Source organism: Physeter macrocephalus, chromosome 20 (genome assembly GCF_002837175.3).
Source record: "Physeter macrocephalus isolate SW-GA chromosome 20, ASM283717v5, whole genome shotgun sequence".
Taxonomy (NCBI): domain Eukaryota; kingdom Metazoa; phylum Chordata; class Mammalia; order Artiodactyla; family Physeteridae; genus Physeter; species Physeter macrocephalus.
In genome coordinates this window covers 65,021,143-65,027,261 of record NC_041233.1, presented here as the reverse complement: position 1 = coordinate 65,027,261, position 6,119 = coordinate 65,021,143, and positions in this window count along the sequence as shown.

The following is a 6,119-nucleotide window of genomic DNA, read 5'->3' as shown; positions in this document are numbered from 1 at the left end:
AAACAAGGAGCTCTATGAAAGCTGGTGAGCAGTCACCAAAGTCTCATCAGAACTGGTTCATTAAAGATATTCTTCCAAGCAGGAAAGTGGGGAAAGGCATGTGACGTAGAACAGACACTAGGGGCAAAGCAGTAATGCATGAAAGAACAGGGTAGGTTCATACGTGGAGAGTATGGTCAGTGCTCAGGCTGACAAGCAGGTTGTGGCCATATCACTAATGGCCTTATATGGTGGGCTAACAAATGGGATTTTGACAAGTAGGTGTGGGTATTCTTGGATTGGTGTTTTCAGAAGATCAATCTGGCAGCCAAGTGTGGAAGATGCATCTCAGGGAAGGATTCCCATTCTTAGGCTACTGCATCAGGCTAGGTGAGAAATGCTGACAGCTTGGTCTGCAGCACTGGGATGGAGAAGAGGGAATACATCCAAAAGACATTTAGTGAGTAGAATTAGTCAAACTACTATAAGGGAGAAAAGTGATTCTTTTAGCTGAAACTGGAAAAAAAGAATAAGAAGGGCATCAGTATCACAGAATACAAAAGAAGACAAAATCAGGCAAAAATAGAAAGTTTAAAAAACTTCTTGGGACTTCCCTCGTGGCACAGTCATTAAGAATCCACCTGCCAATGCAGGGGACGTGGGTTCAAGTCCTGGTCTGGGAAGATCCCACATGCCGTGGAGCAACTAAGCCCGTGCGCCACAACTACTGAGCCCAGGTGCCACAACTACTGAAGCCCACGCGCCTAGAGCCTGTGCTCTGTAGTAAGAGAAGCCACAGCAATGAGAAGCCCGCGCACTGCAACAAAGAGTAGCCCTTGCTTGCCGCAACTAGAGAAAGCCCACATGCAGCAACGCAGACCCAAAACAGCCAAAAATAAATAAATTAATTAAAAAAACCCCTTATTTATAAATAGTTGATCATGCATTTTCTGCCTGCAAAGACACTATTTTCAGAACATATCATTTATTACTCCTTTAAAAAAAAAACTTACCTTAATGTCGTTTCTTTTTATAAAATTTGCCCTATTGGCTTTTGATGTGCCAGAGTAAATAATCACCAATTGTGCCAAAAATTTTTGGAGCATCCTTCAACAATGGAAATGCTTAATCTTTGTACCTGAGATGCTTAAGCATAAGCAAGCTCTCCTGCAGCATTTTATATATATATATATATATATATATATATATATATGTATATGTATATATATATGTATGTATATATATATCAGAAATCAATTTGAAACAAACACCTGCAGGAAGTGCTGAGACATTTTTCCATTAGCTTTTAACACAAGGAAAACAAGATGAGAAGGTGACATTGTTTCATGGTTTCTAAAATGGGTAGCTTCTGCAAGAGAGGCAGCATCAGAGGTGCCACAAACAGGGGTGCCATGGGGAAAGCATGCCTTCTTCCCTACTGTGGATGCTGGGTGCCCTACCCAGATTCCCTCTTCAGGACTGAGGTGCTTGTTCTCCCAGAGGGAGGGAGCGTCGGTGGCTGAGTTTTCAGCTGAATTGCTCTTAGCCCCCTTCACAGGGGCAGCCCATATCTATTGGCTGATTATTCGGGATTGGGTGGGTATAAAGCCCTTGCTCCCTTGACTTCAGGTGGGGAGCATCTCTGAAGGGCCATCCCTGCTCCAGGGCTCCGACAGGACTGGCTGAGGCCTTTGTTGCAAGTGTGTTGCAGCTCCTTCTTTCTCCCTCTCTCCCATCCTGCACCTGTTACCCCTCACAGGTGATGTTCCCAAGGGTATACCCCAATAAACCTCTTGCACAGAAATCTGAGTCCTTTTCCCAGGAACCCCAACCCATCACACCTACCAGAACCACAAAGAGCCCTTCGTGATCACTAATTACAGAGAATGAAGGTGTCCCTATAGAAGCATGTATGTATTAAATGTACTGGGTCTTGAACAAGATGAGCCACGCTTCCTACTTATGTTTCAGCTTATGTTCTAAAACTGACAACAGAGAGATGTTGTAAACAGAACACGGTGGTCTAAAGGAATTTGGATATAAAGTTATTTTATTAAAAAATTATAGCAAGTACAAGTAAAAATGTGTATATTAGAACCAAGAACAGGGGTTGAGTATAGATGAATAGCAGGCCTTCATCACTTGGATACTATAAACCATAGTTTTTTTGGCTGTTTGTTTTTCCCTGTCTTTTCCCCAACAAATCTGTTCGGCAATGTTCCTTCACTAAGGCTCCATCACTGGGGTGGGGGGGAGGGAAATCGGACATCAGAAGATACCTGTGTCCCTACTGCCACCTAACGGTTCTTTGAGCATTAGTGTCTCCATTGCGTAGTTCTTTTTTTCCCAACTGCTGACACTATACCAATAAATTGGCTAAATGTGGCCATATCAAACTATGGACCACTAGTCTCACTGTGGCAAAACTCTGGGGCTCATTCTGGCTTCTGGAAAAAGTCATGTTAACTGTCTCCTTTTTCCTCTTTACACTTGGGAATGTATATCCCCCTACTCCCCATGGTTGTTTGGAATAATATGTATCCTTTTTAAAAAAGATTGTTTTATTATCTATCCACTGTGCAATAAAAGTGATGTGTAATGTACCAGGCTTTTCCTGCTTTTTCTGCAATAAGCTTTTTCTAAGATAAATAAACAGGCAACATGAATATGGGGGGTGGGAACACAGATAAGGAGGGTACTTTCAGGGGCTATGATGCAGATGAATCTAATTAACTCTGGGTGTAAAAGACCATCTTAAGACCACTGATGGAGGCTGTTATATGAGAAAGCCAAACAGAACCAAAAAATGAAAAATGCTCCTGTCACCACATCAGAGGGCAAGGCCCACTGGACTCTCTCTTGCATGCAGGGAAGTCAAAGTAATTTTTTCTCATGCTTTCCTTCCTGGCCTTCAAAGAGCTCCTGTGACTACTTCAACCTCCACTGCCCACATCTTCCTGCTAAGCCTTGACCCATCTGGCTTTCTGTGGCTTTTTATTTCTGACAATCACATAAGCTTTTATAATCTCCTATATTACTTTTGAGCTTGTTAAACTACTGCTAGCTCCTAGATTTCTCCTCAACTATCTGCTGCCTTTCCTCACCATTCCCCGCCAACACGCACAACACCGGCCAAAACTATTCTAACTAGTCTATGAACACTTTTCTCCATCTTTTTCTTTTGAAAATTCTGAGATATAATTTTTCAACAAAAAGGTGAAAGATTAGTACAATGAGCAAACACATGCATCCTCCACAATGACTGTTAAATATTTTGCCACATTTTAATTCTTTCTCTCTCCATATATGTATGTGTGTGTACATACACACAACGGATTTAGCAAAATTTTATGTAATTTATTGGCAGAACTATTTGAAGGTTAAGTCATAGATGTAATGGCACTTCATCCCTAAATACTTGAATAGGACATTCTCCTAAGTAAGTTAAGAAAGTTTCACACCTAATAAAACTAACCATGATTCAGTATCATCAGATATCCAGTCCATATTGAAATTTCCCAGTGTCCTCAAATTTTCTTTTATAGCTTTATTTTTCCAAACCAAAACCCAATCAAGATTTGCCCATTGCATTCAATTGTTATATCTTTTACCCCACTCTTTTTTTTTTGTGGTATGCAGGCCTCCCTCTGTTGTGGACTCTCCCGTTGCGGAGCACAGGCTCCGGACGCGCAGGCTCAGCAGCCATGGCTCACGGGCCCAGCCGCTCCGCGGCATGTGGGATCTTCCCAGACCGGGGCACGGACCCGGTTCCCCTGCATCGGCAGGTGGACGCGCAACCACTGCGCCACCAGGGAAGCCCCTACCCCACTCTTTTTAGTGACACTGACCTTCTGAAGAATTTAGGCCAGTTTTCTTATGTCCCACATTCTGGATCTGATTCTACCCTCAGGGTCATTTAACTTGTTACTTTATCCCTGTATTTCCTATAAACTGGAAGTTGGGTCAAAAGCCTTGATTATATTTAAGTTAAGCATCTTTGGCAAGATTCCTTCACAGGTAACGCTGTTACTTCACGTTGCATGAAATCAACAGGCCTCTAAAGTCAGGTTATTCTACCATTCGTAGTGCTACGTGTGAGCACCAGGCTATGTTGGTGACTGCTGAGTTTTTTCATTGTAAGGTATATTTTCCCCTTTATAATGATTAATATATGGAGTGATACTCTGACACTGTGCGAACATCCTCCTTTCCGCTACCTCCTTTTACAAGATGGGTTTTAGCTTCTCTTGATGACCTTTGCCTGAATTATTGGGGACTGCACAAGGTGATTTTTCCAATTCCATAATTCTGTCTATGTTTATTGGCTGGCATTCAAGTATAAAGAAAAAAAATCCCTTCCCTAACCCTTGATTTTGAGTATCACTCTGGACTTATGGAATTTTAAAATGTATTTAATGATTTGACAATCTATCACAGTCATTATTCTTTTTACTGCCGTGATTGACTCATATTTAGCTAGTGGAGTCCCCTCAAGCTGGGTTATGTGAACTTTTGACTTGATCCTATTAGTTTTGGGGCACTTCCTTGTTTTCTGGCAAGATGTTCCAGGCTCACCTTTGTACTATCGTACTTTCTGGGCCTAAGACCCAAAAGCAACCATTTCCCCAAGAAATACTGTTTCTTTTGTGGAGAATGGTATTTAAATATCAAGATACGGGCACCCTCCACTGGGGTAACATTATTTCTAAGATATATGTGTATATACATATTTTTTTCCAAAATTCAAGTTTAACATCAGAGGGCTTTCCCCCCCAAAACTTCTTTTTTTAATATATTTTTCTTTCCTCTTATTAGAGTTTTAACTAACAAAATTTATTAATTATTCACTTTATCTAGAGTAGACATAAAAGTTTTAAAATTACATTACTAATAGTACTATTAGAAATAAATCTGTGATGTTTGAGATTTTTTGTTTTTGTTCTTTCTGCCCTCAGAATATATCCCACTAAGAATGTAGGAGTACTATTAAACACCACTTTCAAATAGATCTAAAGAACTTTGATGACTCTGCCATTTCTGATCCTTGTAGAGCCTAGGTTATCATCTTTTTCAAACTAATCCTTTTTTCTTTTTTTAGTGGTACACGTGAAACAGAATAGCTGAAAATGTGCATCCTAAGACTATGGCAATGCAGATTTCAGTGAACAAATCAGGATTGCTATGACTGGTGAGCACCTGCATCGGTCAGCATTCATTTAAGGTTGTTTTTCCATCAAACTTAAATGGATGATAAAACCTAAAAGTCATCTCCGGATATATTTTCAAGGTACTGTACCCAAAAACACTCAATAGGCAGAAAAAGCCAGTAGCTTGCCCTGCAACAAATCTCCATGCAAACATTCAAAACACCTATTATGACTAAAAAGGGCAAAAGGCATAGATATTTTGACTATGTACACATCTCTAATTCATTACCTTAGGCGTTTGTACAGATAGCAAAAAAGGTAGGCAAATCTGGGGCTACTTTTAGTCAAGAAGGAATACAATAAAAGCTAAGCTAAAGAATGCAATCTCCCATTTAACCAACATGTACTAGTTTATTCTATACTTTTATGCTCTGCAGTGAGTTGGTACATTCCAAAGGCAGTGGCTATACTTTAATTATCTTTAGTAGTGAAAGGAAATAGCTGCATATATGACAATGTGGAGTCTTTTAATTTTATGTACTTACTGAGTTCAATAAAATAAATACCAGCTTTAAAGAACTAGAGGTTTTAGATACTGTTCTTTTTGAAGATAAACACGATTAAATTTGAGTGAGAATGTTTTAAGATTTTGACACTTCAAAGGAAGTGGTAAGTCAGAACGCCTATTTGAAGGAACACTCTTAGTCAAAGCTTGTACTTGCTCCAGCTTTGTCTTTAGAAGCACACAGAATCACAGTGAAAAATAAATGAATACATGTAAAGTGTTTATAATGGTGTCTGGTACACACAACTGTTATCTCTTTGTGAGAACTAATAACATTCAGTATAACTTTTCTTTCCAAATATAATCTATGTTGCACACAGGGAGAGATTAAAAGCAATCCTGAAAACAAAAGCTATCAAAAAACTATACTGAAGCTTATAAATATTTTCCTATTTTCTGATCTTGGGTGTTCATTAAGAGTTCTTATT